Consider the following 13,096-nt stretch of genomic DNA (forward strand, 5'->3'; position numbering starts at 1 on the left):
CACACCATTTTCCCAAAAACATCCAATCAAAATTTTTAAATAGCCATTTTCTTCAACGTAGTTGAAAGTTCTGGAAATTAGGTCTTTGAGGATGACAACCCCCTCACTGCCCCTCAGGGTAAGGGTTGTAATTTATGCTCTTGGGGCATATAAGGTGTTTATAGAAAGTGTTGTCGTAGAAACTCAAAAAAGACTCATTCGATCGGAAACTGAAAGAGCTAGTGCCCTTTTTAATAGTCGAAAGTGATTGGAAGGCTTGACATTTTTATAGTAAAGAGTGATGTGGGAACAATATATTATTTTATTTTTTTTTTAGACCAGGGCACTTTGTACTGAAGGAGTTGTCGTAGAAACTTCGAAAAGGGCTGATTCGATTGAAAATAGAAAGGGTTATTGCCCTTTTTAATAGTTGAAAGTGATTGGAGAGCAACTAATCCCCATCCCAGACCCACCCCCCCATTTTATCATTATGTTTAAAAACTTAATGTTGCCTTAAGATCAAATCAAAATTTACCGTGTTAATGCCAGCTCCCAAGAAGCCATCTCAGCAGCATCCCAAGAACGACTGAGGGTACTATGTTCAAAATTTTGGCGCTACTTCTGCTCTTAAAATTTAACCAAATCAAAATAGAGTATGTGTATCCAAACTATCAAAGAGGGTAAACAGATTTTTTTGCGAATGGTATCAAGTTTTCTATTTCAGGTGAACTAGAGGAGGTATGAAACTAAATTAAACACTACTATTTGTGTCCAGATTTTTAAAAGGGTGTATGTTGTTAAAATTACAGAAAATTTTTCTCCAGCGTTAAATTAGCAGGCCAAACTATAAAGTCTTAAAAAAACGAAAAGATTTAAACTATTATTTTCTTTTTCCCTGAAAAGACTATGTCAATATAAAACGAACGGAAAATAAATTTTTTGGTGCAGAAATTACAGAAGAAAACTTTTCCCACAAAATAAGTTTTTCAAAGAAAAGTAAGGAATTCCATTAAACCAAAAATGAGCAAAAATAAAATTAAATAATTTACCAAGCGTGAAACTACCACAAATCAGCATCGATAAATAAATGAAACCCAAAGCGAATAGAAACTACAATAAATAACCGAGTCAAACTCAAAACGAGCACAAATTAACATGAGTAGGGCTCAAAACCCCTAAGCCTTCCCAAAGCCAAAGCATAATTTGCACTTTACTGAAAAAACTGTCAGTTGCATAATACATAATACTGATATTTATTAATCAAAATTTTAATATTATTTGATTTATTAAAGTTATAAAAGTAAAAAACTTCTAATTTTTTTTTAGTAAAGTGCAAATTATGTTTTGCCCTTGGGAAGGCATAGGGGTTTTTGCCCTACTCATGTTATATTCTGCTCGTTTTGAGTTTGACTCGGTTATTTATTGTAATTTCTGTTCGTCTTGGGTTTCATTTATTTGTCGATGCTGATTTGTGGTAGTTTCACGCTTGGTAGATTATTTGATTTTATTTATACTCATTTTTGGTTGAATGGAGTTCTTTACTTTTCTGTTAAAAGCTTGTTTCGTTGAAAAAGTTTTTTTTTGAATTAATATACCAAACACTATATCTCCTTTTAACCTAGACAACATGATTCATGGGTAAAAAAAATGGTATAACATTTTTTTTGCCATACCGTGCTAGAGCGAAATATCACTAAGTATTTATAGCCAAATTCTCTAATATGTATTCCAGGTAATTAATTACACAGAGGTAATTAATTAACAAAATACAAGAAGGCACTAGACTCACCTCTCTGGTCGGCACTTCGGGTATACACAGTGCCTACTTCCACTACACATAACTATTTACAGATTCAATTTCTTTGGTGGGATGATTACTCTTCCAGACCGTGTTTTAGCACCAGCTTGGGAACCAGGTTCCGATGGGTTGATCTCTGCCCTAAGCCGTTCTGGTGGCAAAGAGCGGAACGGTGATATGTAGAGCTGATTTACAGGTGGTGGAGGTGATTTCTAAAGCGGAATAGCCTTGTTTGGGGTAATGAGTGGGGTCAAAACCCTCCCAGTTCGACCACCCATGTGTTTTGTCTCAGAATCGTTTCCGAGGCAGTTTAAGAGATGTATTCTGTTCCGTCTGATGACAGATCCATCCTCTGTCTCCGCTATGTAAGACCGCGAAGACCTAGATTGGGCGATTACTCTTGATGTGCTCCGTTTCTCGCCTGGAGCCTTCTGCATATAAACTGGTTTCCCCACCTTTACGTATGGTAATGGCCTAGACGCCGTGTCGTAATGACGCCTCTGTTGTCTATCAAGAACTGTACGTTTCTCCATGAACTTACGACTGCTGACCACTTTCTCTTTTGAGTGGCCAGTGGCACATGGGAGAAGATATCTCAGTTGACGACTCATTAGACGTTGAAACGACAAGGCTAGTTGGTCCACAAGTGTGTTCCTGTATTCGCGTAGTCCTAAGTATTTTCTGGGGCCTTCGTCAGAAGATTCTTTGCTGTTTGGACAGTTGTTTCCACGAGGTTGTTAGACTGGGGGTATGCTGGACTGAATGTTCTGTGAGTGAATCCCCAAGTTTTGGCAAACTCTTGAAATTAATCTGAGGAGTACTGAGGACCATTGTCAGACATTAGTATAGGTGAAATGCCATATCTGGCAAAGTGGGATTTGAGTTTGGAGATGATGGTCTTTATGTAATGGAGCTAATTTTGTCCACTTAAAAAACGGCTATGATAGGCCACTGTTAAGAAGTAGTCAGTGTGGTTCAACGTGAATAGGTCTGCTGCAACTTTTTGTCATGGCAAGATTGGTATCTCATGATTGATCATAGGCTCTTTCTGGTTTGACGAAATATTTCTGGTACAATTTTGGTATTTCTGGACATAATGCTCTATGTCTGTATTCAGGCCTGGCCTATAAACCAGCATTCCATCCCTTTGCTTGGTCTTTTCTATACCAGGATGTGCAGCATGGAGTTGTTTCAAGATATCTGGTTGTTATGCTTTGGGTATGACCATTCTCTCACCTTTGAAAATAATGTCTCTGATCGTTGACAGTTGGTGCAGGATATTTCAGAACAGGCGTTCCTCTGCCTGGCACATTTTCCTCAGCTTCGGTCAGCCTTCGTGGATTGTTTTTGACAAAATCCTCAGTTGACTGTTTGTGACAGTTTGTTCTTGGATTCGTAGAATTTTATCATCACTTACAGGTGGATGTCTAGATATCAGATGTATATACACGTCTATTTCTGTCTATAGTTTCTCATCAATATCAGGAAGGTGTAGGCGAGAAAGGGCATTGGCAACTGGTATTTCTGAGCCTGGTTGAAACTGTCTATGAAAATCGTGTGGCTGGAGTTGTAGCATTAACATCTGCACCCGTGGGAGGCCTTATGGATGGGGTCTCTGACTAATATCTCAAGAGAGCGATTTTCGGTTATTTTACATTGACGTGTCTTCCATAGAAGTAGGGGTGGAAATTCCTGCGTCCCTATACTATAGCGCATAAGCCAGCCTGAAGTAATAGCCCATCGCCCATCGCCCTTGCCATCGCCCTATGTTCAGTGTTGCCAAATTTTGAAGAAAACATCCCTCGCTGATCACCCAATCTTTCAAATTAATTACAGTGTTGCCAAATGTTGTCTTCTTTGACCTAAAGGATTATTAAAAATACTTTAACACAATTACTTCAGAGCAGAGGAGATTCTAAGGGGTCAAATACTATCCTTTGGTATGAAACCATATCTGCTTGACTAGTAGCTCATTTTAAAGCCCTTTTTTCTCTGATTTATATTATATACGTTTTACTGCGTTTCAAAGTCTTGAATTCAGTTTAGTTCACAAATAAAGTTCTTCTAAGAAATTCAAAATCTTGTCTTACAAAAAAGCGGGCGATGGCCTTACTTTGGCTTATTATACCCCATACAGTGTTTTTATTAAGTGAAAAACAATAGCGCTTGCATTTATCATAAAATTCAATATTTTATTCGTTTCTGCAGCTCTTTGTGACTTTCCTATTTAACCAGACGATTTCTTTATCGCCCTAGTCTTAAAATTCCATCTATAAGGTCAAAGAATTAGAAAAAGTTTCAGATTCTTGTCAAAACGTGAAGTGATATAATCAGACAGATGAGACGTTTCAAATGAGCTGTCACTCGCCACATTCGGAGAACAATCACAATTGGCTCATAGCAGAAGAGATTCTAAGGGGTTAGACACTATTGTTTGGGACTAAACCATATCTGCTTGACTAGTAGCTCATTTTAAAGCCCTTTTCTCTCTGATTCATAATATATACGTCTTACCGCGTTTAAAAATCTTAAATTCAATTTAGTTCCCAGATAAAGTTTTTCTAAGAAATTCAAAATTCTTGTCTTACAAAAAAGCGTGCGATGGCCTTACTTTGGCTTATTATCCCCTATACAGTGTTTTTAAGAAGTGAAAATCAATATCCCTTAGATTTATCATGGAATTCAATATTTTATTCGTTGCTATAACTCTTTGTGACTTTTTATTTAACCAGGGCGATTTTTTTATCGCCCTAGTCTTAAAATTCCATCTATAAGGTCAAAGAATGAGAAAAGGTTCCTATTCTTGTCAAAACGTGGAATACTATCATCAGACCAATGAGACATTTCAAATGAGCTGTCACTTGCCATAAATCAGAGCATAATCACAATTGACTCACAGCAGAGGAGATTCTAAGGGGTCAGACACTACATTTTGGGACTAAATCGTATCTTCTTGACTAGTAGCTCAATTTAAAGCCCTTTTTTCTGATTCATAATATATACGTCTTACCGCGTTTAAAAGTCTTGAATTCAATTCAGTTCAGTTCATTAAATGCACCCGGAGTAGTAACATCCCCTGTGCGACTGCTGTGTAAAATTTGCTGTGAATTATCTTGGGCGTTTGTTTATCGATCTATTTGAAAATTATAAACATTATTGGATAGAGAATAATACAAAAAATTATTTGATAAGTTGACAGAGAAGTGCCTAGTGAATTATCTTGGGCGTTCGTTTATCGATCTATTTGAAAATTATAAACATTATTGGATACCAATATGGTTAAGAAAAGTGGAAAGCGATCAAGACAAAGCGATTTGGATGGGTCTAGAGGATCCAAGGAATCGACTGGTAATGTTTCAAAGTTGGATAAAATCCTTGCAATCGTCAAAGAAACTAAGAACGATATTTTGGAAATAAAAAGGGAAATCAGTGACATTAAGTCTGGTTTAGCGTCCCTAACGTCTCGTGTTGAATATTTGGAATTAGCAAATGTGACCCACGAAAATGAGTTATCCAGTATCAAGCAGGAAATATCGGCACTACGTAAACAAATTGCAAAGGAACCTGGTTTTTGGTGAGTTAGCTACGAGAGTCCTTGTGGTAGAAAACATGGATAGAAGAAGGAATATTATTCTATGGAACATTAAAGGTGAATCTAAGTCAAAAGCTAAGGAGCATGTTAACGCCTTACTTTCCCAGCATCTTGGGATTAATACCCAATTTGAACTACTTGAGTTTACGCATCGATTCATCAAAATCCAGCTCCAGGATGATAAGGACAAATTCTGTATCCTCCAGAGAAACAAGAAATTGCGTCAAAACCCGTTCAGAAGAGTAACTGGAAGTGAATCTCCCTTTGTCTATATAACAGACGATGTGACGAAAGGTGCTCGTGTAATTCGTAATTCCCTGAAAATCGAACAGAAAGAATGGAGAGAAAAGGGAATTAGTGCTTGGATCCCCCCAGTTGTCCCACCTGTATTATGCTTGATTGAGAATCAGAAAAAAGTGAAGCTTAAGTGGTATAATGTTGTATAAGTCAGATGCATAAAAAAATGTATCGGAAGTAGATTAAAGTGGCTATTTAGTATGTTTGAGTGGATTTATGATTGTAGTTAGTTTGTGAGTCAGCTCAGGTATCCGTGATTAAGTTGCGTTCGCCTTCGGGTGAGGATAAGAATAATGGTTAAAGTGAGTATGATGTCAAGTAGTGTTTATGTACTACTTTTTTGTTCTTATTTTTTATTTCGAAATTTTTGTTGCCTTTTATTTTTTTCTTTCTTCTTTTTTTTTATTTTTTTTATATCGGCTCACAGAGATGAGATGCGAAATTTTTGTTGAGTTTGGATTATGGATGAGTCAAGTATTGTAGAAATCCCTGCTGGTAGGCCGGAGGAACTGGAAAAAAATCCTCTTGATATTAATAATTTTTTTCATATTTTTTCGTCACAAGATCAGGATTTGCCGGATTATTATAATGCACCTAAAAATAAATATTTATTTGTTCATGATCTTCCACCTTTAAATAATCAATTTAAACGACTGTCATTTTGGAATTGTAGAGGCAGCTTAAATTTTTTGCATGATTTTTTTAAAGGGTCGTCAACAGATGTGTTACGAATTTGTGAGACATTTCTTGATGAAAATAATACATTTCAACATTATGAAAATTGTAGGTTTTTTCATGCTAGTCGCAAACAGAATAAGAGAGGAAGAGTTGGTACTTTTATACGAGATGTTTTTGCATCTTCTTTACGTAATGAATTTATGGTTTGGAATGTTGAGATGCTATTTGAGAGTTGTGTATTAGAAGTGAATGACGGAAGAAATACTTTTTTGGTAATTGTAGTATATCGGCCACTATCGTCGAGTGTTCAAGAGTTTTTAAGTCAATATGACTCGTTGTTAGATGGCCTCACCCAGCAACACCATCCATTCTATGTAATGGGGGATTTTAATACTGATTTAATGCGACATAATGTTTCGACATCGAATAAGGGATTAGAATTTTTGAATATTTCATTTTTACATGGTTTGTCCCCTACTTGTTTACTACCATCAAGAATCTGTGATAACCATGCGACTCTTATTGATAACATTGTTACGTCTGAAAATTGCCTTGATACCCATATTATTTTGAATGATACATCTGATCATTGTGTTGTTGTTTCTGACTTCTCTGGATCAGGCGCGGAACTTGAAAAGAGACCAAATAAAATTTTTAAAAGGATAATTAACCAGAAAAAGATAGATGAGATGAAAGTAAAAATAGGAGATATAGATTGGAATGATGTCCTAAATGTTGAAGACCCGAATCAGTCAATTGTTTTATTTCATAGTAAATTTAACCAAATAATTGACCAAGTATGTCCTATGGTATTCAGAAAGAGTAAGGATTTACCTCGTAAACCATGGGTTACTGAAAGCCTGTTAAAGAGTATAAAAGAAAAAATAGATTGCATAAGGTGAAGATGCAGTAACCAAATGAAATTAACATTGAAAATTTTAAAAAATATAAAAATCGGTTAACTGTTGTTCTCAGAGAGGCTGAAGCAAAATATTATCAAAATGAATTTCGTAAATGTGATTCACCTCGGAAAACATTGAAAATAATAAATGAAAAAATAAATAAAATTAAAACAAGAAATATTCCATCTCACATTACAAGTCATGAAGGAGTTAAGATAACAGATGAGAGAAGGATGGCGGAAGCATTTGCTGACCATTTTAGAAAAGTTGGACATGGTCTGGTGGATCAAATTTCTGCTGGAACATATAATCATAGAAAATATTTACCAAATAAAGTAGATAAGACTATATTTCTGTACCCTATCCGGTTCTCGGAGTATCAAAAAGCCGTTACTATTTTGAAAAATGGATTTTTGACAGGGTGTGATGGTATATCGACTTTTCTGTTTAAAGAATTAGCTGGTGTACTTTTTCAGCCGCTTTTATATATTTTTAATTCATGTATAAAAAATGGATTTTTCCCAGTTTGTCTTATAGTAGCTAAAATTTTACCTTTGTTTAAAAAAGGTGATAAAGATAACCCAAACAATTATAGACCTATTGCTATTTTTTGACCTGTTTCTAAAGTTTTTGAAAAGATAATAAAAAGTAGATTTATTTCATTTCTGGTAAAGAATAAGTTTTTTTTTCCCAATCAGTTTGGTTTTTGAGTGGTAGATGAACAGAGCAAGCAGTAGCTGCTTTACGTCATGTCTTGTCAGAGGCTATGGATGATCGTTATTTGCCGGCAACTTTTTTTTTTTTTTTTACATAAAAAAGCTTTTGATAGAATAGATCATGCAATTCTTTTTGATAAGTTGGAAAATATAGGAATCCGTGGAATAGCTCTGGATTTAATGAGATCGTATTTATCTGAAAGAAGTTATAAGGTCCAAGTTTGTGAAGAATCATCTCATATTTTTCCGTTAGAAAATATAGGGGTACAGCAGGGATCCGTATCGGGGCCGATACTTTTTTGATATATATAAATGATCTTCCAAATTGCATGCCTTCAGGTGATGAGTTACCAATATTGTTTACGGATGACACAGCAAATAGTTTGAAGGGGGTCAATGAGGACGACCTACGATTGTCCCTGGAGACTGTAGCTTTGAATGTAAAGTCTTGGTTCCATGCTTACTGATTAATACCTAATTTAGAGAATTCGAAATTTATGGTTTTTGGGAGAAGTTCAAGATCAGTGAATCATGTGTCATTTCAAATTATTAATATTTGAGCTTCCTCCATAAAAAGAGTGGATGTATTTAGATGTTTAGGTATTTATATTGATTCAATTCTGTCGTTTAAGGCGCATATTAGTAAACTTAAAGCAACAATGTCCAGGAATTTCGGTTGTTTGCATAGATTGAAGTTTCTGTTTCCATACCAAATCATGAGAACTTTATATTTTTCATTGATTGAATGGTATTTCCAGTGTTACCAGAGCGTTTGGATGTTGACTTTCCCTTGACATTTATGAGGACTCCAAAATATTCAAAATTAATTAATAAGAATCCTAGACCATTTTTTAGCAAACCCTAGGAAGACAAAAGAATTATCTGAAATTGAAACATCTTTTCTATTTCTTGATATTATTGATTTACAACAATTTTTTCACCTTATTTTTGTCATAAAATTTTTAGAGATGCAATATAAAGATAATTTTTTCAATAGCATGAAGTTTTTGGCTGACAATAAACATAGCAATTTATCAAGAGCTAGGATTAAGTTTCTTTTCCCGTTTGTTAAAAATGAGAGATTAAGACTAAGTTTAAGATATCAACTTTCTCAGATTGCGAATAAATATAAGTTATTTGAATTAGTAAGTGAATCACCATCACTATACATATATAAAAAGAAATTGAAAAAAATGGTCCTTTCAGCCTACAGTAGCGGGGATTGATTGTATTATTGATTTATTTATAAATTGTTTAGTAAATCCCATCCCTATCTCCGTGAGTCGATAGTTAAGTTATGTTTTTTTTGTTTTTTTTATTTCTTTTTGTTTTCATTTCTTCTTTAAATTTATTTTAAATTTGTTATGTTCTTATGAATTGTTCTGTTCTTTTTTGAAACTATGTTAGCGGGAAGTGTAATTTCTTTTTCCTATTATTTTTTGATAAAGGACACATTACGAGATTCCTCTCTTCTCCTTTGTACAAAATTAATGTATATGTTTTCGTTAAATAAAAGTCAAGTCAAGTCCCAAATAAAGTTTTTCTAAGAAATTCAAAATCCTGGTCTTACAAAAAAGCGTGCGATGGCCTTGCTTTGGCTTGTTATGTCCTATACAGTGTTTTATGAAGTAAAAAACAATAGCCCTTAGATTTATCATGGAATTCAATATTTTCTTCATTACTACAACTCTTTGTGACTTTCTTATTTAACCAGGGCGATTTTCTTATCGCCCTAGTCTTAAAATTTCATCTATAAGGTCAAAGAATGAGAAAAAGGTTCCTAATTGTGAGCACAATCACAATTGGCTCACAGCAGAGGAGATTCTAAGGGGTCAGACACTACTTTTTGGAACTAAACCTTATCTGCTTGACTAGTAGCTCATTTTAAAGCCCCCTTTTCTCTGATTCATTATATATACGTCTTACCGCGTTTAAAAGTCTCCAATTCAATTTAGTTCCCAAATAAAGTTTTTCTAAGAAGTTCAAAATCCTTATCTTACAAAAAAGCGGGCGATGGCCTTGTTTTTGCTTATTATGTCCTATACAGCGCTTTCATGAAGTGAAACAATAGCCCTTAGAATTACTATAACATTCGATATTTTCTTACTGCTACAACTTTTTGTGACTTTCTTATTTAACCAGGACGATTTTCTTATCGCCCTAGTCTGAAAATTGCAGTAATAAGGTCAAAGAATGAGAAAAAGGTTCTTATTCGTCTCGAAACGTTGAGTGCTATCATCACACAGATGATAAGTTTCAAATGAGCTGTCACTTGCCATAAATCGGAGCATAATCACAATTGGCTCACAGCAGAGCAGATTCTAAGGGATCAGACACTATTTTTTGGGACTAAACTATATCTCCTTGACTAGTAACTCATTTTAAAGCTCTTGTTTTTCTGATTCATAATATATACGTCTTACTACGTTTAAAAGACTTGAATTCAATTTGTTTCCCAAATAAAGTTTTTCTAAGAAATTCAAAATCCTTGTCTTAAAAAAAAGCGGACAATAGCCTTACTAAGGCTTAATATGCCATATACGGCATTTTATTAATTGAAGAAGAATATTTCATAAATTTACCAGAAACTCCCATATTTCTTCGTTGCAAAAGTTCTTTTTGACTTTCTTATTTAACCAGGATGAGTTTTTTATCCCTCTGGTCTTAAAATTCTATTTTTAAGTCCAAAGAATTAGAAAAAAGTTTCTGTTCATGTCAAAACGTGGAGTGCTATCCTCAGACAGATGAGACATTTCAAATGAGCTGTCACTCACCACAAATCAGAGCACAATCACAATTGGGTAACAGCAGAGGAGATTCTAAGGGGTCAGACACTATTTTTGGAGACTAAACTATATCTGCTTGTCTAGTAGCTCATTTTAAAGCCCTTGTTTCTCTGATTCATAATATATACGTCTTTCTGCGTTTAAAAGACTTGAATTCAATTTATTCCCAAATAAATTTTTTCTAAGAAATTCAAAATCCTTGTCTTACAAAAAAGCGGACAATGGCCTTGCTTTGGCTTAATATGCCATATACGGTATTTAAAAAAATCAAGCGTTTCAAAGTCTTAAAAAAGGTTTCAAGTCTTTGAAACGCAGTAAAACGTATATAATATGAATCAGAGAAACAAGAGTTTTGAAATGAGCTACTAGTCAAGCAGATATGGTTTAATCCCTAAAAATAGTATCTGGCCCCTTAGAATCTCCACTGCTCTAAAGTAATTGTATTAAAGTATTTTTAATAGTCCTTTAGGTTAAAGGAGACAAAATTTGGCAACACTGTAATCAATTGAAAAATTAGGCGGTCGGCGAGGGATATTTTCTTCAAAATTTGGCAACACTGAACATAGGGCGGTGGGCAATGGGCTATTACTTCAGGCTAGTAGCGTATAATTCCTTTTGAAGTTGAGAGTATTTTTGTTCAGTTTTACTAAGTGTATGGGATTCAAAGGCTACTACCTCTCCATGAGAGCAGATGTGTGCTCCCAAGCCATAACTGGACGCGTTGACTTTCAATTCCACATTCAACCTGCTGCAGTTTAAGAAGGATATGCTTGACACAATTGACTGCTTGAGTACCGACAGCGTTTGGCGATTTTCTGAACTCCAAGAGAACGGCTCCAATTTGAAAATGTCTCACAGGCTTTTGTTTCTAGTAGATAGATCCGGTATATATTTCGAAAGATAGTTCAAAATTCCAAGGATAGTAAGTAGCTCTTCGCGGCAATGAGATCTCGGCATATATTTGATGGCTTTTAGCTTTTCTGGTTCTGGTTTCATTCCATCTGCTCCAATTATGTGCCCAAAATAGCATACACTACTTGCACTAAAAATGCATTTGTCTTTGCTGAAATTCACGCGTTTTCCTAGTGTTCTTTGCATAAGAGCCCGGAGTCTTCCATTATGTTCTTCTTGACTTGCTCCATATACAAGAATATCATCAATAATAATTGCTACCCCAGCCCTTCAAAAGTTTCTTCCATGCAACGCCGGAATTCATCTTGTGCTGAAAGCAGGCCGAAGGGCACTTTCAGGAACTAATAGCGCCCATATATAGTGCTGAAGGTTGTCATATCTGATGCAGTTTTGGAGAGCAATTATGTCCAATACCCTGATCAAGCATCCATTTTGTTGAACACAGTTGAACCATGGAGCTTGGCCGTAAGATCTTCTAAGGTAGGTATGGGGTAGTAAGGGTGTTTCATTCATTTGTTGAGATCTACTGGATCTATGCACAGTCTTTCAGTTCGATTATTCTTTTTGATCATAACCATTGATTTGACCCACTCTGTGGGCTCAGTGACTTTTCCATAGTTCCACCTCTTTCCATTCTGATGAGTTCTTTCTGGAGTTTGTCTTTTAAAGCCTCTGGTACCCTTCTAGCTGGGTAAATGGTAGGTGTGGAACCATCTTTTAGATGGACGTCGCATTCGCCCTTCAGTCGACCGATACCATCAAAGACACTTTTGTACTCATCAGATACACTAATTACGTAAGGTTTGTCATTTGATATCAATTCACGAGGTTCAAATCTATGCTTGACCGATACCCCATGACTGTAGTTGAATCCGAATCCGCCACGTAGAATTTGTGAGCTGTCCTAGGATATTGTTTTTGGCTGCAGGTTAGATCACAAGAGCCAATGACAGGGATCCTAGCTCCACAGCAGCTGGTTAGTCGTTAGTTTGTTAGCTGTAGATTCGGTCTTGTGTTCGGTTTGTTAAAGTTATTCCTGGGAATAATTATTGGCTTTAGCTCCTGTGTCAATTTTAAAGTTGACAGAGAGCTGGTTGTTTAAGGTCAATGGAACAAGGCCATTACGTTTTGCAATGGCATACAGGGAAACTGTATCTTCATCATCAATATGCAGCTCCATGCGACTCTGTTTCTTCATTCATGGAACTCATGATTTTGTTACTACGACCGACCCTTGTAAAGTGGTTTGGCTCTCTCTATTGGGTGCAGATTTTCCCTTTTGCTGGATGTGTGTCATTTTCGGAGTATAGCCCACCACAGAAATAACATTCTTTACCCTTGGGGGCTATTTGTAGAAGTTTTCTGATTTCGGGCACCGTTCTGGCTTGTTCTACGTGTGATTGCAACAATTTCCTGACTAACGGGTATTGGTTTGC

The sequence above is a fragment of the Artemia sp. Qi Xiang Cuo genome, chromosome 5 (assembly GCF_049724085.1).
Source record: "Artemia sp. Qi Xiang Cuo chromosome 5, ASM4972408v1, whole genome shotgun sequence".
Lineage (NCBI taxonomy): Eukaryota > Metazoa > Arthropoda > Branchiopoda > Anostraca > Artemiidae > Artemia > Artemia sp. Qi Xiang Cuo.